Here is a 24,224-nt window from a genome sequence, read left to right on the forward strand (position 1 = left end):
AGAGGAAATCAAGTATAATTTTAAATAAATTAACTGAAAAGTACCCATTTCAAAACAAATAGTATAATTACCGGAATATACACGGACGGTCTCAGCAGAAGGCAAGGAAGCTGTTTGAATTGCTGGCTATGTTGGGGTGAGTGTGTAAGGAATAGGTTGGCAAACTTTTTTGTAAAGTGCCAGATAGTAGTGATTTTAGCTTCTGAGGACCTCCAGGTCCCTGTCACATGTGTAGGGACACATGTGTAGCACTTTTGCCAGGGTAGCACAAAAGCAGCCGCGGAGAGGACCTACATAAATACGGTTGGCTGGATGCCAATGAAATCTTCTACGGTAAAAACACTGGCTAGATTTGGCCCGAGGGCAATAGTTTACAGACTCTTGGTGTAAGGTCACGAAATCATTAACAAATCCAACTGGATACACGTGGATTCTTTTCTGCCTCATGTCTAGCTTTTGTTAGCTTTTTTAGCAAAAAGAGAAGTAGAAGGAAGGATTATAAAAATGTCTTCTCCTTATGATAAGATATCATTGTCAATTATAACCTTGAGGTAACAAATGTCTCAAAGGTCATTTTATAAGCCTCATTCTGATGTGACTTGACTGAACAATGAAATCGTATCCATAAAAATCACTCCATCTTCTGCTTGATATTTATCCATCTCTCTCACCAGAAAAAAAAAAAAGGCGTTTTCAGTTATAGCAGAAACTCAAACTCTTGGGGCACCTGGGTGGCACAGCGGTTGAGCGTCTGCCTTCGGCTCAGGGTGTGATCCCGGCGTTATGGGATCGAGCCCCACATCAGGCTCCTCCTCTATGAGCCTGCTTCTTCCTCTCCCACTCCCCCTGCTTGTGTTCCTTTTCTCACTGGCTGTCTCTATCTCTGTCGAATAAATAAATAAATCTTTAAAAAAAGAAAAAAAGAAACTCAAACTCTTTAATTCAAATCTGGGATAGTTCCAGATCAACTTCATAACTTACCAATAAGCCACAAAAAACTCACAGTAAATAGGCCCTAATGAGTATGGGTTACTCTCATAATTAAATAGATAGAGCCATTTATTGTTAACTGAAAAAAGAAAGGTGGTAATAATGTTGTGTGTGCATGTGTGTGGGTTTGTGAGCAATGACTGCAATGTGTATGATAGGGGGGTGCAATGAGAAATATGTAAAATAGTTGGAAATGTGGTAGTTATGGGTTTTTTTTTAAACTTCCTAAAACCATTTCACCATTTTTCGGGTATAGTTCCCCCAATTTTGAGGAATTATTCTTTTCCACTCTTGCCATGAGGATCTCCCATTTTCTATACAGAGGCCTGAATACTTGGCCCACAGTGAGCCAATGAGAGCATCTAACCCTTCCAGTCACGGTGCTTGGCTGGAAGTCGGGCATTCATATGGCCCCTCCAAAACTTCCCCTGGATTTTATGATTGGAGCTCTGAGAGAGTCACCAGGTATCCTGCCAGCACTATGCTAGGCGCTTATGGAAATCTTCTCTGATTATACATGTCTCTATATGCATATAAAAATAAGTTTTTTTTCCTTTTTCTACTAAAATAAGATCATGATATACCTGTAGTCATCCAATTTTAATGTACGAATGTACACTTTTTATGTATAATTAAATTGTGAGCTACTTATGTTAGTACACACACGTTATCGAATCCATTTTCATGAGTATTGTACTTTGTGTACACCACACACACACACACACACACACACACAGAAACTGACCCTCCAAAATAGTACACTACATATCTCTTCAAATATGGAATGACGTTTACAGCCAACATCTATTCAATATTTGTGGTGTGCCAGGCAATTTTTACATATAATAACCTGATTGCCCCTCATCCCCATCAGATAGCTATGCAGTAGCAGCAGCAGCAGCAGTAGTGTTCCTTTTCAGATGAGACAACTGACTCTGACGAAGGTCCCATAGTGGCACAACTGAGATTTGAACCCAGGCAATCTAGCTTTTAACCATAAGGTATTGTATTTTTATGTATCTGAGAATGGCTGCTTCCTAGGCCCTTATTAACATAAATTAACATAAATGTTTTCAGTCTTTCAAATTTTATCAAACTAATGGCTTAAAAAAATCTCATCAATTCAAACCTTCTGATTAACAGTGATTTTTGAGCATTTTTTGTAGCATATTATTGGCCATTTCCTTTTCTTTTTCTATGGATTACCCATTCATACATCTTTCCTATTTTTCTATTAGGCTGTGTGTCTTTTACTTACTGATTTAAAGAAAGTCAGTCTATTAAATGTTTTGCTAAGATTTTCCTTTATACTATCATTTGTCTTTTACATTTATTTATGATGTTTTTCTCTGTAAAGACCTTTCAAATGTTTTATGTGGTCAAATCTGACAGTAATTTATTATTTCTAGGGTTAGAGGCTGCCTGAAGATGACCTACATCGAGGGAATACAAACAGCTTTTATCCTAGTGTTTTTGTTTCATATTGTTAAAATCTGTACCATTATGAACTAAAGGGCCTTAATTTATGTTTACCAAAATTAATAACCAATTATGCCATCTATTGAAAAGGAAGTATTTCCCACTAATTTGAAATGACACATATCATTTCAAAACTTCCACAAGTCCTCAGTCCTGTTTCTAAACCTGTTATTTTGTTTCATTGAGCTACATGTTTTTTCTTGAATCAGCACCCTGTTTATCTCCAGAAATTTAAAATAATTTTAGAGACCAGTTAAAGCAGGTCCCACCTAATTGTTCCTTGTTTTCAATTTTTTGGAGCTTTATTTACAATTATTCCAGATGGATATTACAGTTAGTATTACATATTATATGAATATAGTTAATATCCTTATAATATTTAAGCTTTCTACTTAGAAAATGTTCTTTCACACTATTTATACAAGGCTTTTATCTTTATGAGATATTTTACGTTTCCTCATATATGACCTGCACATTTACTTTCTTTATATTTTGATGCCTCTTTATGAGTAGTGTCTTTTCCCCCCACTATATTTTCTTACTATTTTTGTTTCACCATTTTGTCTAGAATTCAACCATTCCACTAAACTATCTTCTTAATTGTAATGATTTATAACTGAATCTACTGACATTTCCTGATAGACAATCCTATTAGCAATTAGTAGGAATAACTGATCTCCTATCCAAATCCGTTTCTTTATCTTATTTCTTTATCTCATCTAAAATTGACATAAATTTTCAGAAAAGTAGTTGAATGGTATATATCTATATCCCACTACAGTAATATACTGGATTGGATGGTGTCCACATGAATTCATGTCCTTCCTGGAACCTTAGGATGTGACTTCATTTGGAAATAGGATGGCTGCAGACGGCTGCAGACGTAATTAGTTAAGATGAGGTGAAACAGGAATAGGGTAGGCCCTTCATCCTCTAGGCATCTACTATCATACAAAGAGGAGGAGACACACTGATAGAGACTTGGGGAAAAACATGTTAAGACGGAGGCAGAGATTGTAGTGAAATAGCCAAGGGATGGCAAAGACAGCAGGCAACCCCCAAAAGCTAGAAGAAAATCATGGACCCATTCTCTTTCAAAGTCTCCAGTAGAATCCTGTCCTGCAGACAGCTTGAATTCAGACTTCTAGCTTCCAGAGCTGTGACAATAAATTTCTGCTGTTTTAAGCCACCTAATTTGTGTTATTTTGTTGGGATTAACCCTAGGAAACTAATCCAAGTATTGACTATAGAAAAGACATCTTTAGGTTTCTAAAGATATTCTTTATCGAGTTAAGGCAATGTTCTTCTACTTCTCTTTTACATAAAGTTTTTGCCATGTTTGTTGAATATAATGGCCTCTCAGGAGAACAACTGATATGTTCTATTGTTATTTTCCCCTTTACTGTATTAATATTGTGACATATTACAAAAACCTCCATAATTCTCCACCTTTCCCTGTAGGTACACCTCTTTAAAACATGCATTTGTAACTCCTGCCAGTAAGAGAAATTGATTTCTTTATCCTTTGAATTTCTACTGTCCATATGCCTTACTGTGTCTAGTAGACTGTGACAAAAGTGCTATTTTTCAATTCTGAGCCTAGGTCTCAAAGAACTTGCATATTTCCCTGCTATCTCTTGAAATCTGACCACTATGAGGTAAGCAAGTCTGGGCTCGGCTGACGAATGATGAATTTTGCCTAAACCCCAAGCCAGCCACCTACCCATTGAGTAAATAAGGTTATCAACTGCTACCTTACCACAGAAGCATGACTGAGGCTAGTCAATGTCAGCCAAGCCTGGACCAGAACAGGAGCACTGCCTAGCTGACTCACAGACTCAAGAGAAATAATAGTTGTTTAGCCACTAGGATTTGGAGTGATTTGTTATGCAGTAATTAAATAAGTATAAATAAATAATCTAATAAATATAAATGACTATAAAAATGTATGTTTATATAAATTATAAATAATATAAAAATACACTGATCTAAGTATAAATATTTTATTAATAGATTTTAAAAAGTTAAATCATCCTTGTTATCTTATTAAAGAAATGGTCATATTATAGAATTACTATAAAACACTATTAGAGTCAATTACTAATGTTTTATTTAGAATTTTGATCTATGTTCCAGGATAAAGGATGTTGTATTTCCAGTCATTGAAATATGTTAGTATGTTAAAATTCAAATAATAATGAAAATGATGAATGCATCCTTCATAAATCAATAAAAGATACGGGTACAAGTGTCAAACACAACATATTCTTTACCATTTACTGAATCATAATTATATACAAGAGACTTTACTGCATTTCTCCACTCAATAATCTCTAAAATAAGATTATTAATCTCAAATTACTGCAAGGAAACTAAAGCTCAAATGAATTAAGTATCTTGTCCAAGATCAAGCTATTAGGAAGTATTGCAATTAGGTTTAAACTCTTGTCTGAATAATCCCAAAACTTTAATCTCTAGACCGCTTTGAGGAGTTCAAGAACAAAGGAAGATCTGAGAAGGTGAAGTGGAATGGCTCTAAGTTAATATCATAATTTATCCTAAAATCAAAACCCTTCCCCTATATTTTTAATACTCAAGGAGTAATACTACATTCCCTTTTCTCTAATTTGGAATCCATAATTGCTGTGTATATATATATGCTTAATATTTGTTCTAATAGTTAATTTAACTAAATTGTCACTGTCAGTGTGGACTCATAAAAATGTGCTGAATTATAAGACACACTACCTAGATTTTTCCAAGTCTATAACTATGAATTGAATAGCATCTGACATGAAAATAAAGTTGGTGAGTATAAACTTTCTACAAAAACCAGTAAATATTCAAATTATTAATACATGATTCTGGTAAGGCCATGAAGAATTAAATCTTAATGGGTTTAGTATGTAAAAAGACAAAATAATAAAAAATGTAAGGTATTGCTATTATTGACTATTGAAAACCATGGATAATCAATGCACACGGAATTCTCTGTCTGAAAAGAAGTACAATATAGTTGACGTCACAAGATCTATAGGTCGTAAACATACAAGTAGCATATGTTAATGACAAAGAAAAGATTCAGGTTGTAAGTCCTATGTGAGAGGCAGTGATTACTGTGGGCTAGGATAGATGGGATAATTATAGAAGAGGTGCGATTTGAGCTGAATCTCTGAAAAAGTTAGAACTTAGAGAAGCAGAGAAAAGGCATGTAAGGATGTCTTGTCAGGGGAATGATAAAAGTCAGAAATGACAAATATCTCTGATGCTCATCCTGTCCCCACTCTTGAGCCCATAGGCCACATCACTAGTGAACTGTGGCTTTCTCCTCTTCCTGAGTTTAGGGGCAGCCTCAGAACGCCCTTCAAGAGGTAGCTGCCAATCAACTGAAGATGGAATACAGAGAACTTTCCTGTTCATCCATGGTGGCCAAACAAATTATTGTGGAGTATAATAGAGAAATAATAAGGAGACTTATTTGACTGAAAACAGGACGAATATAGGGAAAATTAATTGAAATGTTTGTAAGAACTATAATTGGTGGCTGGAAGTTTGGATTTTTCTTGTGTACAAGAGAGAATGATTAAAAACTGCAGGAAAGGGGTAAATGAAGGAGCAATTGAGGACAGGGAAACCAAAGGAGGATTATTATATTAATCTTGTAATGAGCATGTGACTAGTAGGGAAATAGCATTAATGAAAAAGAAAATGCAAAATAAAAAAAAAAAGCAATGAAAACGCGGAAGTAAAATGCATAATAAGGAAAGAATTGTCAGGGATTAAGATTAATTTAATATGGACAAAGGAATACAAAGGTCATTAAATTTCATCCTATGTCCAGGATTTATGATAAATAATTTAAATGTGTTTTCTCATTTGACCCTCATACCACTCAATGAGATCAGAATTTTTATCACCCACATTTTATAAATGAAGGAACTGAGACACTAGATACTAAGCAACTTGCCATATTTTAAACCCTAATTAAAACACTGAATCATTTTAACTTGTTTTGATTTCAGAATAATCTTACATTTGCCTTTAGTTCTCAATATAATTTTCCACAGCTCTGATCTCTCCATAGACATTTATAGACTCCTGCTTCGTGAACATCTACAGTGGTTTCCTCTAAGAAAAGGACATGGAATTTGCTCAATTTCAGATTTTACTCTCCAAAAAAAAGTCAATTACACTTGGGGGAAATTACATTTGAATTTTAAAATATAGCATGTGGTCACAGTTGGATATATTTGTAGTGTATTCTCGTCATCTACATTTTTAAATTCATTATATCTTTTGTGTTTAAATTTTGTTCTTCCTTATTAGGTCAGAAACTCATAAACTAAAGCTAAAATAATTTGTGTGCGTACTAAGTGCCAGGTACTGGGCTAAACACTTTGCATTTATAATCTTTCTTGGGCCTCACATACTTTACTTAGGTGAATAGACATAGTAGCTGTCCTTATGTAGATAAAGAAACTGACACCTGGAGTGTTGAAATAACTCAACCTAGGGTGAAGCAGCAAAGCCAAGAGTCAAATTTAGATCTCCATGACAGTAAAGCACAAAGCCTTAAGCTGTACCATCAGACTATTTCAGGGAAATAAATTCTAACTTCCTTCACAACATTATACTGTGCCAAATATACGCTTGAGCACAGTGAGTGCGTAATTCATTTTGACAAATCTACCTCTTAAAACTGGAGGCATTAAGTAAACACTAAGAAACCCAGCATTTAGTGAGGAACTGTTACGTATTCCAGGCTCTCTGATAAGACTGTAGACATGTGACAGCATTCATCGTCTTTTATCAATTTCAGATATCATTAGGTATTTAGCATTGCTCTGAGTGCCAGGCAGGCAGCAGAGAATAAAATAGACAAAGTCCATGATCTCTCAGGGAGGAAGGAAGATAGGTACACCCACATACACAAGCAGCCCTCGCTGCTCACTGCTGTGACGCACGTAACTTCCGGATACCAATGTCTAGTGAAACAGCACCAGTGTCACAATAAAATGGTTCAAATTTCAGTTACAGTAGGAGTCAGGGTGAGAGTTACCGTGAGTAAACCCACAAAATACAGACTTCACTGCTACGTCCTCAGCCCCCAAATGACTACAGAAATAATAGAGGCGCAGACGTGCGGCCAATCACATCACTTCTCTCGGTGTTTGTCAGTGACTGATCACTGCACTTTTTATATTCATTTCATACAGGAATAGCAAAATGTTGTTATCTGATAGCATCTGATAGAAGGAGTGTTGCCTCCTGTATCCCAGCGATAAATCCATGTGACAGCGTACATACAACAGTGGAAAATCAAAAGAGCACATTGGCCAACAAAGATGAAAATGTAGCAGAGAAATAAGAGTGGGTGTGGCTGACAGGAAGAGTCATCTCTGCAGTCACACAATTATCCCTGAGTTAGGTTAACACCCTCCTTCCCCACTTCATTTGTGAGGAAACCAAGACGAAGAAACAGTGAAGCACTGAGTCACGGTTATGCCAGTACCAAGTGCCCAAGCTTGAAATCAGACTTGTGTTTATCTGAATTTCATTTTTCACAGTAATGTGCACTTTTCTCAAAGAATTTTTATATATGTGAGGGTCGAAAGCATTTTTAATTTGGCAGTTCTCGTAAATGGCTTTAGTTGATAGACTACGGTGTAGCTAAAATCATTCATACCCAAGTTTTGCCGATTGAGACGCCTACACTGCACAACTACAATGGCTTTTCCAGTCTGAGTAAATACATCTGGTGGCAGCTCACTGCTGACAACATTTCAGGTTTTCCATAGTCTATCTGAATGGCCAAATATTGGCATGCTACCATAGGACAAAAAGGTTATTTGCTTAAGCTAATACATGTCCCAGAGTTTTTCATTTAGAAAGAAAAGAGAGTCATATAGAAATAAAACTTCACAAAAGAGAGTGACTGTAGATAGCAGTGCAAGCACTTTGAGAAATGTGAGTGGAGATGCACTATGATTGTAGAATATTGCTTTTTCCTGGTGGGAAAATAAAATTCTGATCAAGATCTCTAAATGTAGGGAACAAAAAAATTGGTCTTTAAATTCCTTGCATTTAATGGTCTTTAATTCCCTTGCATTTGAAAGTCTTTGGCAATCATGCAATCATCAAAACACTTCAGCAACTTCCTAACTAGGAAACTTAACACCTACTTATGCTATTGTTAGCTTCAGTAGTTCAAAGAATGCAAAGTCAATAGCAATTAGGAAAGAAAACCTTTGAGAAAGGAAAAGATAGCTTTAAAACACCTAATTGTTTCTCTTAAAACCTACTCCCTTGGTACCTCCAAATGCTAATGAAATGTCACTTTGCCATGACAAGTAACACACAGGTCTTTCTTCTCTTGGGTAGGAAAAAAGGCATACTGTGACAACGTATGTAATACCCTTCATTATTAAAACTTGCATTATTCTAATGTTACTCACTTATAATTAATGTGTAAGTGATTCTAGAAGCTTAACCCCTATCCCCTATTTGTTGCTTAGCAACAATCAAGCTGAGTGAAAAACTGCTAGGGTATAGACTATGAATCACCATAGGGAAAGCTGCTTGGGAATTACTGAGTTGGGATTGCTCTCTCTGGAGTCTCTTAAGCATTGTCTCTGTGTAATTTAGTTGAAGCAAACTTGCTTTGCTAGCGGGAAATCCTGTATAAATAAATCTGCTCCCGTGTGAAAACAGCCCTATTGTAGACTTTTTACTACAACAAACATGACAATTATTTTTCACGAACACACTGAATTCCACTGCTTCTAAGGATTTCTTGCTTAAAAATAAAAATAAGTGTTAGTTGTCCTTTCCGGTGCAAATGCAATCATTTTGTTCTCTCTTAGATTCTCAGCAGAATCAGCAGGTGTCACAGGAGCATTCTGGTGTCTACATATGCAAAGTGAAGTCAAGAATTGTTATACACTAGATGTCTGTGCCCCCTCGCATTCATGTGTTGAAATCTAATCCCTAGTGCCATGATTTTTGGAGATGGGGTCTTTGGGGGGTGATTAGCTCATGAGGGTAGAGACCTCATGGATGGGATTAGTGATCCCAGAGATTCACTTACTTGCACCTTCTGCCATGTGACGACACAGTGAAAAGACAACCACCTATGAACCAGAAACTAGGCACCCCCTAGACACTAAATGTGACAGCACCTCCCAGCTTCCAGAACTATGAGAAATAAATTTCTGTTGTTTATAAACCACCTAGTCTATGGTATTTGTTACAGCAGCCTGAACTAAGACAGGGATGGAGCCATTTATCTAAGAAGTCAGGCCCAAATCTCTTGCGGTGAAACACAAGGAAAACAAAGGCAAAGGAATGGGGGTCTACTGTGCTAAAACTGTCCAAATAATCGTGTGGAATATGTACCTACTTCCATGACTAGTTGAGAGCTTATCAACGCAAATGCTACCTTCGACAGCCTAAAGGCCAGGTAGAGAACTTTGATCTGAGTGGAGACTAAAGACAAATACCTAGAAGGTTACACAAGTCTCATTCTTTCTCTCTTTTATAGTAACTTAATAGTATTTATAAGGTTACACTAAAGTCTTCTGTCAGGTCTAAAACTGTAACATCAAGATGATTTTGGTCCTTATTCAATGTTGAAAAAGTAATGCTATAATCATCTCTCGCCATTTATCTAGAGTGCTGCTAAAACATCCGTAATGAAGCTGTTCTTTATTCTAGTCTTGATATCATTTGATAGTATGTCACCCCCTCTTAATAATGAAGCTCCACACAGAAATAGCCTATAACGGAGGAGATTTTAGATATATGGCTGTGAAGACTGTATATGAGCAAATCCAATCATGTAACTAAAACTAATCTTGCATTTAAATCAACCTTGTTAATTAAAGATCTGAAGGAAATCTAGAATAGGTGAAACCAAAGAGAAAGAGCTGTCAATATGTTTCTAATACTGTCCGTTGAAGAGTGCCTGATTGCTTTGGATATTTGAATCTACTATGTCAGGTGTGATCATCAAGGGGAAAAGGAGATAGCAAGCTCTCAAAGCCTAATCAAATTAACCATCAATCAATTACTTAGCTTTCTCTGTCCTAATTACCTACTCATGTCAAACAAGCTTTTCATTACAATTTGACTTCACATGTGAATGTTTTCAGAAGAGTGTTCTAGAAAACTGATATGATAATAATATTTGTCATTTTGAAAGTTTCATATATATATGAAATATATATAAATTTGTTGATTCCTCACCTAGGTTATCATTTAAGCTTGATTATCTTATGTCAGGAATATGAATGTAATTGCTTCTGAACACAGACTTAACCAAATTCATACTGCCGAATATAATTGTATCTCAGTCTTGGTGGGCATTAGATTCAGCACGGGCATTTTATGAAGTAAACGCTCAGTGGAAGCCCCTCCAGAGATTCTGATTAATGAGGTCTGAAATGATGCCTCTCTGCTTTAACTAGACATTCATTTCTGGCATAATGGAGTGAGTAGATCAACACACCTTCTCTCCAATAATCCAACTAAACCCACAGCATGAAGAATAATAAGGAAATAATAAAAACTACAGGGGAGATAAGTGAACTAGAAAATAGAAAACAAAAGAAAAAGATCAATGAAATAAAATTGGTTTCTTTGAAAATATCAACAAAATTGACAAACCCTTTGTTAGACTGTCCAAGAAAATAAGAGAAAAGATACAAATTACTAAAAATCAGTAATAAAAGATGAAACATCACTATTGGACTACAGATATTAAAAATGTTTCTTTTCTTTCTTTCTCCCCTTTCTTTTCTTCTTTTCTTTCTTTTTCCTTCCTTCCTCCCCTCCTACCTTCCTTCCTTCCTTCCTTCCTTCCTTCCTTCCTTCCTTCCTTCCTCCTTTCCTTCCTTCCTTCCTTTCCCAGTTTAAACTACTGAGACATAGACTTAATGTTTCAGAGTTCCCAATGGGGTCAGGGTGAAGCTCTCCTATATGGGACTTTTGCCTAAAATTACAGTTTTGCTTGGCTTCCTCCTCTTTCTTGGCCTTCTTTTCCTTTACAACATTTCTCCTAGGAGCAGTTCCATAATAAATCACTTGCAAGCAAACCCCATCTCAGAGTCTGCTTCTGGGGAACCCAACCTATACCCAATCTACCTGGGCTAGGCCCTTTGAAGGACGCTGACAATTCAACAAATGATTAAGACACAGCCTGGGCTTTTAAGGAACACACTGTCTGGGGGAGAGACAGATGCATACATTGATGATTACAGTATAGTGTCTGAGGTGCTGTAAGAGAGAGATTCTGGGTGGTTAAGGGAAGCATGAAAATAATGTCAAGAGCTGTTTTTCCATTTGAGGGAGACAAGGAAGTCTTCATAGAGGAGGTGATCCTACAAAGGGAATTTTTTTGAACAAACATGCTAGCAAATTTAGAAAATTTTGATGACATGAAAATTTTTCTAAAATCGCAAAATTACCAGGGCTAACTCAAGAATAGAAAACATAAATAGTAATATATTCAGTTGGTAATTAAAAAATTTTCCACAAGAGAAAAAAAAAAGCCCAAATCAATTTGGCAACTGAAACTTAGTATTTAAAAATGAATGTTATTCTCTCACACACTATACTTTATTCTTCCCATCTTAATAAATCACATTACAAATTAGAAGCACGTTCCTCCTACCCACAGGTAAACATACATAAACAACAAAAAATACGTGTACATATACATATCTATATACATATTAAGTAACAAATTATCCTTGATTCCTTTTTTCTATCATCCCCCAAATCAATCTACTATTCACATCGTGCTGCAATTTCTTCAAACTATATGTCAAATTTGGCTACTCCCCACTACGTAGACCCCTTGCTAGTCCCAGCCATCTTCACCTTTTACTTGAACTACTAAAACGAGTCTCTTGGGGCGCTTGGGTGGCTCAGTTGGTTAAGCATCTAACTCTTGATTTCTGGTGCAGGTCACGATCAAGACCCACCAACTGGGACCCACGATCCGCAACCTGCATCCAGCTCCACGCTCAGCAGGGGGTCTGCTTCTCTACCATTCTTTCCCTCTGCCCCTCCTCCTGCTCTCTTTCTCTTTCTCTCTCTCTTTCAAATAAATAAATAAATAAATAAATAAATAAATAAATAAATAAATAAAGATAAATCTTTTTCAAAAAAAGAGCCTCGTAATTGTACCACTATGTCATCCTTCATTCAGTTCTTTTCCAAACACTGGGAATAATATTTTTAAATGTAAATTAGATTACATCATCTTTGTTCTTAAAACATGAACATCGTTTTCCATAATACTTAGAATAGAATCTACTGTGACTTCAAAGGCCTGCTTTGGCCTGGAGGCTGATGCCACTTCCGTCGCACTGCGACGAAACACTCTTCTCCTTATGGACAGTGTTCCATCTACATGGCATTTCTTAAATTCTGCCTCAGAAATTGCTCTTCTCCAGATCTTTGCATAGATTGCATCTCACACCGGAACATCATTTTGTTTATTTGGAGGAGGAGGCATTCGATCAACACTGCCTCTACAATAGCCTCAGCATATGTCCACTTCGGTTCCTCATTTTCCTTTTGTTTTCTTCATAGCCTTCTTCACTCCCTGAAATTATAGTATTTATTTAGTTGTCACCCTTTTATTGTTCATTATCATTCATTATAAAGGAAGCAACAGGGATAGGAATGTGTCAACCTTCAGTAATATTCACACACAAAAAAAGTAATATTCACAACAAAATCATAAAGCTCCTGGTGCAGAAAAAGCACCAATAAATAAATTGGCTTGAATGAATGAATGTCATACTGAATTGCCCTTGCTTTCCTGCAATAAACACTATTTGGTCCTGATAAAATCAAACTTCATTATATCACTAGGTACATTAGTTAATACATTAGAATATTTGCATCTATATTCGTATGAAAAGTTGATCTATATTTTTTAGTTATCTTAAAACTTGATATTAAGCTTACTCTAGTTTCATAAATAGGAACTGTGAAAATTTTCATCTTTTTATAGTTCTGGAACATTTTCAAGAGCACTGAAATTTCCTGTTTGTTAAAAGTTATTTAGTGCTCAGGTATAAAATATTAATTTTTTTAACCCTCATTTTTATCTCTTCATTGATAAGAAATGTGTTTAAATTTTAACTTCTTCTTGGGCCAATTTTAGCAAATTTACTTTTTACTTTGAAATAATTTATTTTCTCTAGAAGTTTAAATTCTTCTTTGTTTCATAGATTTTATAACTTATTTTAATTTCTTCCATACAGTTATATTTCCAAACTCATTCCTAAACATTTATAGGTTTCTTATTTTTTAATCAGTCACTATATAAATTTTGTTTTTGTTTTCCAAGAACCAATTTCAGAATGTATCTATTCTTTGATTATTCCTGAGTTTTTAAATTCTCCTATAATTTTGATTCACTTTGTTTCCCTAAACCAATTTTTTTTAGAGATTATATTTATTTATTTGAGAGAGAGACAGAGAGCGCTAGCCTGAGCGCCAGTGGGGGAAAGGCAGAGGAGGAGGGAGAGGGACAAGCGACTCTGTGCTCAGAGTGGAGCCCAATGCCGGGCTCAGTCTCACAGCCCTGAGATCTTGTCCTGGGCTGAAATCAAGAGTCAGACCGACTGAGCCACCCAGGTACCCCTCCCTAAATCTTTAAAATGAGTAATTTAGTTCTTGAATAGCAATGTTTTCTTTAGCAATGGAGGTATTTAAATTATTTATTTTCTTCAGAATAACATTGTAGCTTCGTCTTCTATATATTAGTATAAAGTTGCTCTTTAAAGGGGCGCCTGGATAGCACAGCGGTTAAGCGTGTGCCTTCGGCTCAGGGCGTGATCCCGGCGTTATGGGATCGAGCCCCACATCAGGCTCTTCCGCTATGAGCCTGCTTCTTCCTCTCCCACTCCCCCTGCTTGTGTTCCCTCTCTCGCTGGCTGTCTCTGTCAAATAAATAAATAAAATCTTAAAAAAAAAAAAAAGTTGCTCTTTAAATAGTCTAAAATTTTTATTTTGTTTTCCTTTTTTGTTCCAGAGAATATTTATAAAAATATTTCTCAGGGCACCCAGGTGGCTCAGTTGGTTAAGGGACTGTCTTCGGGTCAGGTCATGATCTCTGTCAGGGTCCTGGGATTGAGCCCCATGGCGGGCTCCCTGCTCAGCGGGGAGCCTGCTTCTCCCTCTCCCTGTGCCTGCTACTCTGCCAGCTTGTGCTCTCTCTCTTTCTGTCAAATAAATAAATAAAATCTTTAAAAAAATATTTCTCAATTTGCAATCAGCTAAGACTTTTATATTTCATTTTATATCTATGAAACATTTCTCCCCTGTCAGAATGTTAGTGGGAATTTTGGAGTTTAGGAGCACTTGACTAGGAGGCCAAAGATCTAACTAATATCTAACTAAAAATTCTGACTTGTGGAAAGTACTTACTTTATCTAAGAGTGGTTTTCTCATATTTATATGAAGTGGTTAAAGTAGATGACATTGAAGTTTCTAATTATAAATTTATCTTATTACATATATTTTTATCCTCTGTCCCCAGATACACACAGCCTGTACACTTTATTTTATTAAACATTTTGACCTTTGAAATAATAGGAATAACTTCTTGCATCTTAGAATTTATTGTTATAGATTAAAAACAGTATTAGTTTACAAACAATCACTTACTCCTTTTTTTAAAGACAAGAGTCAAAAGAATTTAAGGTATTGTCAAAGACAAAATAAAAAATACTCCACAATAAATATACCTAATATTTCACTGATAATTTGTAGAGATTTTGGAAAAAGTCCATGAACCTCAGGGACCTCTTATATATTCTATTAAAAACTTCAGCACTCTTTTTCTTTAGAGGTTTATTGTAATGATTTCCCTACTGTTCAGAAATATTGCACATAGTTTTATTTTCCTTAATGGTTCAAATAATAATTGCCAGACACCTCTCTTCAAAGATATTCTGATGTTTTGTGATTCATACCTTTACTCCATGGATTCTAATAGACCCTTTGCTTCTAATCTTTATTGTTCAAATAACTGTAGTCTCATTTTGTCCACTAACAGGTGTATTAGTATACAAATAGGGCTATAACTTAAGGGCATAGTTTCCTCATATTTAGAAACATTTCAAGTGTCTGTTATCATTTTAGTAGTATTTTACAGGCTTTCTTTCCCTATGTTTGACTTTATTATCATTCACTAATTTCCTTTCTGAAAACTTATATTTGGATTCCAATCCAATGATTTCCCTCTGGCTTATTCTTCTGCTGCAAGCCTCATAGGCAATTAACTTTCCTTGAATGATTGCCTGCTTGGCCTCCCCTACCAGCATTGGGAAGTATCAGGAGAGCAATTTTCACGTGAATATTTTTTCAACTTACTCAAATTTCTCCTTCCCGATGATTGCAGCCAAGAATTGCCACTCATTTCTGAGAGATTGATCTCCTCACCTTTTCAATCTCTAGCTAACTAGCTGGGATAGAAATTCTGTTTCCCTCCAGGGTAAATTTTTTATTAAAAGAAATTTTATGTAGTTCTGACATTACCATTGGTTTTTAAAACTTTGTAGTTGTTTTTAGGCTAGTTGTTAACCAATTGATAATATGTCAGGGTGGTCACACTTCAGGAATGGGTAACACCAGGTATCCAAGGCCAAGTGAGGGTAAAGAGAATGAACTATGGAAAGGAATTTCAGGAAATAGTGTGTCTATAATTCTGCTCAATACAAGTTATTAAAAAGCCTGAAATTCTCTTCCGTGAAGCATATACAATTTAAAATCTGAGGGACCAATTTCCTAGAACATAGGTGGGACTGCCTTATAAAAGCCAGGTGGTATTACTTCTTTGAAAGCCTTGTGGCTCTTGTATTGTCTGTGTGTCAACTTCTATTAAACATATTCCAGCATAAAGGATGTGACATATGTGTGTCCACAACACTAAGATTATTTTGATTGTGCATGAGGTACCTTAAGCAGGCATCAATACTCTAAACAGTATTATTCAACATTTCTGATATCATCGTGGAAATGTACACTAGAGAGTTTGTCAATGCACAAGAGGATATTAAAGCAATACTTTTATTGGTGAAATAGTGATGTTCAAACAACAGTGTTTGATTAGGAAGATAGTACAAGTCTCATTTTCTTAATATTGGGTGTAAGAATTTGGCAAGCAGGGCATGCAGTTCCTGAGTTTCTATAACCTTGCTGGTCCTCGGGCTAGATTGTTCTAATGGTTCCAATTTTCACCTTTCCCTATATCTACATCTTTTACCATTCGACTTGCTGTTTCTCTAACTCAGGAGGAGTGTATTTCTCTACCCCTTCGTTACTGATTTGGCCATGCCTTACTTTAGCCAGTAGAACATTAATGTGAGTCACATAACCAAAGGCTTAAAAAGGACTTGGGCAGTTAGGTCGCCCACTCTGTCTCTAGTGTTTCCATAAAATGAGCTTCCCCCAGGTAACTGCATCTTTAATATCTTGGTCCCCACACCAAATTATATCTTAGCAAAGAGTCAAGTCCTGCCACGGCTTAAAGCAGAGCCATCCAGCCAAGCCCCTCATCTCCACCTGCCAATATAAAAAGCTTGGACTAAGTATATATTTTTTAGTTTTTTCATGCCATTCAGATTTCATGACTATTATGTAGTGTTAGTGTAGTAAGTGCAAGCTAAGAACATTCCTGCATCCAAATTCATAAGGAACATATACTTGACCTCACTATACGGTTGGCCAGTTTTGTCCTGAAAAATCTATAAGTCCACCTTGGACTTAAGTCTTCATACAAATTTCCAGTGAAAATATTGAAGGGAGAGAGCTACTGAATAGGTCATAAGACTCTTTTGTGCTTCCTTGCTAGTAAATCTTTGTACATTAAGCAGTATTTGCCTTCTTTGATACCTACCACTTGGTCCTATGGATATTAAGGATAAGAAATACATTCCTATCTCCTTTTAAACTCCAGAGACTGAATGTTTATTAAGCGATCACTGACATTTGCTGAATGAGCAAAAAGACCCATTTGCAACAGTGGAGAACAGTAATGCTCACTTTTAAAAACCATAGACCTTTTATCAGGGAAAATTTCATCTCTGCTTCATGGGAAGAAATCCCATCTTTACACAGCTGTAGTCTTCCAGTGCCTGCACACACGAGGATCCCACCTGTAGGGAGGAGATGATTTTTTTTTTTTTTTTTTTTAGTTACCCTCTTCGTCAAATGAAAGAATATTTTCTGAATTGGCAGCGAACTGTCCTAAGATAAAATTGTATTTTCAATGTAAGCTATAGCCAGAGATGTTTGAACGTTTTATACTGTCTTAATTTATGATTCATGGATTCCTACAATTTATAGTAAGTTTTGCCAAAACTTTTTCATGTATATAATGTTTTTCTCACTTCTGGGATTCATTCTGCATTTGTTTATGCTCTGTCCTTTGCTCACGTGCTGAATTTACAGCACTTGCGTTTTCAACCCTTGGAACCATAATTCAAGTTAAAAATTACTACCTAGAGATGTTTTCAATCATTCAATCTATGCTTTAAATCCTCTAATTCCCGGGGCGCCTGGGTGGCACAGCGGTTAAGCGTGTGCCTTCGGCTCAGGGCGTGATCCCAGCGTTCTGGGATCGAGCCCCACATCAGGCTCCTCTGCTATGAGCCTGCTTCTTCCTCTCCCACTCCCCCTGCTTGTGTTCCCTCTCTCGCTGGCTGTCTCTATCTCTGTCAAATAAATAAATAAAATCTTTAAAAAAAAAATAAATCCTCTAATTCCCAAAACTCAACTAATTTTAATTCATCTGATTTCTAAGAGAAATGTCATACAGCTATTTCAAAAAGAAAAAGGAAAATTATTTAAAAATAATTGCACATCTAAAAGAAACTATTAAGTCTACCCTAAAAGAACAAAACAAGTAAGTTTACTTGTCATAGGAAAAAAAAGTTTGCCGCCCTTGACTTGGATAGTGCTTGATGTGAGGGATAGTAAAGATCAACAGATTTTAATCCACATATCCACATATCCTGAAGCTGGACGGAACCTTCCTAGGAAGATCAAAGAACCACAAATTCTAATTTAAGGAAAAAGAGTGTGTGTATGGGAGGAAAAATAAGGATCTTTGCATTATACCTATGTTATTTGGAATATCATGAATCTATTAGCATCCAAATATTTGGACACTAATCTGAAGGCTGACATCATGAAATTATCAGATTAATAAACCTCTATTTCACTTTGAATTGCAGAGAATAAAGACTAAAGTAAAGCTACTATCTCGAAAATCACAATATGACTTTCTAACTAGCTGATGACTCACTGATCCAAGTTACTTCTAGTATCAGAATTAGATATTTTGTCCTGTATCTAATCAACTTATTATAAATGTCATAGTTATATTTTGTTTGTTTATTTTGCTCTTTTGTAAATAACAATCCTGGTCATCTCAAATGTGTTAAGTAAATGTAGATACGCCCGGTTACAAAGTTGGCATTTGCAACCATGAAGATTATGACATGTTGAATTTGAAAAGAGTTATTTAGAAGTGCAGATATCACCAGAAAAAAATCCAACTGGCCAGGTTTTGGGAAGCATCCCTGCACAACATTGCTTGGGTAACCTCACCATGGTCTGGGGACTAACTTTGGTTGTAAAGGTCAAGACACACAAATTTGTTCAATCAGGGAATGACTGGACTGTAGTGAATTGACTTTGACAATTATATAACTTATAATTTATTGTCAATATTCTAGAGATTACATAGGGTGTCAAATACTTATTCAACTAGTAAATAAATAAAGAGAAGGCCAATGATGAGAACGTGGGATTAGGCTCTGACCAGAGACACTAAAGTAGAATCGTTGGATAACAATTCTTGAGAACACTCTTTAAAAGACTGAAGGTCTTTTTTTGCTGCCTGAAATTCAACTTATACCATGAAAATAGAACTTTTGCAAGTAATCATGAGTGGAAGGACAAAGGACCTTTCCTGAGTATGGAAGAGCCACATCTGACCAGGACTATTTGCTGTGGACTTAATTTAAATAGTAGAGAATTAAACTCTATTTTATATAAATCACCAATATTTTGGGTTTTCTTTTTCATTCAACCGATCCTTAATCTTAAATGATACGCTCTTTTATGATCAAATAATTTGAATGCATTTGCATAACTTTCGTTTGATTTTTATTTTGGAATAACCAATGGAAAACAATGCTGACAATTCAGGCACCACAATTTGGGGAATCAATATCCAAATTCCCTAAAAAGTAAGGCAGAAATACCTAAAGGAGAAAAATGACTCTTTTTTCTTCCTGCCAGGACAAATCATCTACTACAGAACATAGTTATGGTCACCAAAACAATACACTCTCATCAGTAATAATAACTTTTGCACAAGTAGGACAATTTGTAGGTTGTTCTTAATTCCCAAGCCCTTTTTTGTGACACCATCTTTCTCTGTGAGCTACGACAGAACCTGCTGATTGAGTTATATGCCCTCAGTTTATGTCCATAGCACACCCTGACACACACATGCACATCTCTGCACACATACAGACACACATGCAAGGATGACAATTTAAAGTACCTGCAATTTTGCCAGATAATTGTAAAATAACACTGTATAAAAACTTAAAGACATTAAATGTTCACTCAGCAGTGAATTTCCCACAATCAGAGCAATTTGAACATTGCCAAAAGTTTATGAAATATGGGTAAAGAGAAAGAAATTGATAATCGATAAAAATATTACAAGGATGCAAAATGACTAAAGAGAGTGAAAATTTTGCTTAAACAAGTATGAAAAACCACTGCTTTGTTTCGCTGAGGATAGATGTACCTAACACGGCCAGAATTCTCAATGTATGATTTCTCTAAAAGCCATGTACTACCATTTCGATATTCTGAGAGCTATCTTTAAAATTAACCAATATTTTCTAGAGGATATTTAGCAAACTAGAGGTCCTTGTAAGATATTCTTTTAAAAAAAAATTCAATGATCAAATAAGTTTTGTCTATCCAATAGCATTTGCTCTTTACAAAAGCACTTCGTTTTTCAATTATGAGCTCTTCATTTGTAAGCGTTGACCATTATGGATCTAGGGGCTGACCATTATAATATTCCACATCCAGGGCATGTCCCAAACTAAGTCCGTTGTGTGTTTCCTTCTTTTATTCTTTTAATTGGAAAAAAAAAAGAGTAAAATGGAGCAATCTCTCTCTTTTTGGCAAAGCCCTGAGTACTAGTTTGGAAATGTTAGTGGAATGTTCTATGACATAGAGAAAAAGCCAATCTAAAAAGACTAAGGAATAAAACAAAATTGACAGAAGCAGAAAAATGATATAAAAAAAAACAAACCCTGACAATATCACTCTCCTTGGTTCCATGTCTGCCTTGGACTGCTGCTTACTTTCCCGTGCATTTCTGTAGTTTGGCATCCGTAAACTGTCTTCCCCCACTAAACTCGTTCCACCTGGAGTTCCCTCACTTACAACCAAAATAGAGCTGATTAATACAAGCTACAGACTGCTCTCATTTGTTGAAGATGAGCAAAGCATATTAGCATATATAAAATTCTAAATTGCTTAGGCTGTTTAACCGAACATTTCTCCAAAATTGTAAAAAAGAAAAACTCTGTTATTTGTTAGAATGATGGTTCCAAATTCATACGTACTCTACCTTCTGTGGTAAGCTAAACTACACCCTGGATGAGCTTTGGGAGCTCTTTTTGTTCCTCTATTCTTAGAAGGGATGAAAAATATACTTAATCTTGAATACCAATTCTGGCGGACTGGGAGTGGCTGTCTGGAATGTTGTGTTGGGAAGGATGCTGATGCAGAACATGGTTCAGAGAAAAGCAGTGCTGTTCGATTAGCAGTATCTGGCATGGGGATTATCTTGTAGAATAATAGTGCAGGTAACACAAATTCGCTCTTTTCAACAAAGTAAACTAGCTTCGTATCTGACCTTTTCCCCTCAGGCATGAAAAGACGGATCTAAGAAAAAGAAAGAAGAGTTGGCTGAAGATGTGTCTGCAATGCTCCTTTTGTTTTTGGGTTGGTTTTTTTTTTTGTTTGTTTGTTTTTTGTGAATGACTTAGGTTCTGTTGCACGTTCTAAAGTGAGGGAGCTCTTTTGTCTTTTGTGTTGGGACAAGCTCAAGTTCTTTGTATTATACCAACAGAACAGATCCATGAGAGATGGAGGGAAGGCTAAGGAACAGAGCTCCCAAATGGCACTGAATAAAAAGCAACAGCATTTAACAATCTTTTTTTTTTTCTTCTAAAAATGTATATAGTACTGTCTCTTTGACTCATATAAGCTCTCCTTTGTTGAAGACATTCGGTGAGGTACACTCTGATACCTTGCAAGGGCTTTCAATCACCCAAACCAAAGGACAAGGAAGTCTGGCGCTGCAGTCTATGGAGGTCAGCCACTAGGACGCAGAGATGGTGTTAGGAGAATGGATCTGGAGGAATAGATGGAAAATATCCAGCACAGGCGCTAAGGGCCATTAGTGGAGCCAGAAATGTGAAACAATAGAAAAAAGTATTAATAACACCTTTCTCTCTGAGCCAACAAAGTGGAACCAAGAAAGGCTGTAGGCATAAAATTAGAACTCCCTTATTTATAAATGGAAAGAGTTAACATAACCAAGTTTCAGAAATACAGCAGTAGGCAAAGCATCGCAGTCAGAAGGTAGGGTTGAACCAGGAACAGTGGAACTTGAAAATGGATTAAGAACTAAAGGGAAATGTATGGTAGCAAGAATGGAGTTTAGGCAGCAGTTTATGTAATTCTAGAGAGATATAGACAGAAACCAAGAAATTTCTTTTTGCTTTGTTTTGTCCCATTGTTCATTTTATGTAAATGACCACCATTACAAGTAATTTGCAAACGTTAACTTATTTAATCCATTTAACCCTATTACACTGATGCTATGTTTCCTCTGAGGGCAGAAGCAAATCCAGGGCAGGAGCAGTTCCTGAGCGTAGAAGAAAAGACAAGTAGGTGAGCACTCTTCACTGAAGGACCGCCTGACCTAGAAAATCCTATTCTCCCTAATAAGAGGGACAGACCACCACAGGTAGAAGGACACCATCTCCATCTTACAAATGGCTGCAAAGACAGTGGGATGTTAAACATTTCCTTAACAATACTCACTTGGATAACAAAGCTCAGACAAGCTATATTTTTTTAAAGATTTTATTTATTTATTTGACAGAGAGAAAGAGAGAGATAGAGAACGAGAGCACAAGCAGGGCAAGTGGCAGGCAGAGGGAGAGGGAGAAGCAGGCTCCCCGCTGACAGGGAGCCCGATGCGGGGCTTGATCCCAGGATCCTGGAATGACCTGAGCCTAAGGCAGACGCTTATCCGACTGAGTCCCCCAGGCACCGCCAGACAAGATATGTTTTCATTAAATATATTATTTTATTATTATTGCCATCTCCTCCTTCCATGACCTCTCCCATCCTGTCTCTTTCTCCAAAACAAAAATTAACAAAAGAAGTCAGAGTAGCCAAGTTCGATTGGGCACTTTAGAATGCTAATTACTGGTGACTCCCCAAGTCTGTACGACTCTGCTTTTCTGCAGTTCTACTGCCAGTGGCTATCTGTTTCAGGGGCAGTCTCTGAGAATAACTTCTCCATGCATTTCTTCATATTATTTCCATCACCTGGATTGTCTGGATTGTCCTCCCTCCATATCTCCGTTCTGTTAAAATTCTAGTTTTGAGAGCCAACACAAGTCCTACAAGCTCCATGAAGACTGTTTTTCTTTATCATCCTTAGCCATAAATACTATTTCTACTTATTGAGATGTTTAATAAATTTGTTTTATTTTCATGATTTTCTGGGAAGAAAGTGTTTTCTTTCAGAAATAATTGCATTGTTCTAATCAACAATTTATAATAACTCATTTATTTTTAGTAGGTGCATAGATATGCATAGACAGATATGGATATACCATGTTCTGTATATATGTACAACTGTACTTTATTATCAGCATTAATGATTAAGCATAGGGTTTAAAAGTCACTATTCAATATTTTTACAACTGGACTCAGCAAACTCAGGAGAGTGATAAAATGTAAAAAGAAAGGATTCAAGAAAAGTCGAAGATATCCCATGAGCTAAACAGAGATCCTGCCTCAGTGACAGGAAAAGCTCCAAGGAATATATCCCCAATCTTTAATCCCATGCTTTCCCTCAGATCCTTTAAAGAACCCACTTGTGTTGCCAACCTCCTTTTGAAATTATATCTGCTTCAGGCAAAACTGGCCTCAAAGGGACCAATTACAGTGAAAACAGGGTGGTTATTTCCTTTTAAATTCCCTTGGCTCAGTAAAGTTAGCTCCCCTTTCTCAGGCCTTCCAGAGGTCCTTCTTAGATGGGCCGAACAGCTTTTTCCCTTATAATTCCCTGTAGTACCTCACTTAGTACTCCCTGTACCCAGCCAGGACCTTTAATAAATTGTGTTAATAAAGTTGATGATAAAATAATCATCTCCTTGTTTGCACTCCATAATGTTCAAGTTCATTTCATGGACGGTTTAGCTTTATAAAAGCAACATATTTCAAGCAGCGAGGATTTAACTCTGAATTTTCAGAAAGGTTAATATCTGTCTAGTTATCTAGAAAGTTTCACATGAAGATCAATTAATCTATTTTTTTTTCTTTCAAACTAGGCTTTCCTGTCTTTGGGGAGGCTGAGTATCTTGAAAGTCAGTCAGAAAGGTTTTTATTAA

General features: G+C 36.2%; 1 long non-coding RNA gene across 4 annotated transcripts in view; it reads right to left on the reverse strand.

The window, feature by feature from the left end:
* The window catches only part of LOC123797781 (uncharacterized), a 108,485-nt gene extending 108,152 nt beyond the window's left edge, over window positions 1–333 (reverse strand). For all 4 annotated transcript variants that reach the window (XR_015725750.1, XR_015725749.1, XR_015725748.1 and 1 more), the window contains exon 1: window positions 72–333. This is a non-coding gene — a long non-coding RNA (uncharacterized LOC123797781). The remainder of the gene's footprint in view (window positions 1–71) is intronic.
* Between the last annotated feature and the right edge of the window lie 23,891 nt (window positions 334–24,224).

This window comes from Ursus americanus, chromosome 9 (assembly GCF_024610735.1).
Source record: "Ursus americanus isolate L20-20 chromosome 9, mUrsAme1.1.p, whole genome shotgun sequence".
Lineage (NCBI taxonomy): Eukaryota > Metazoa > Chordata > Mammalia > Carnivora > Ursidae > Ursus > Ursus americanus.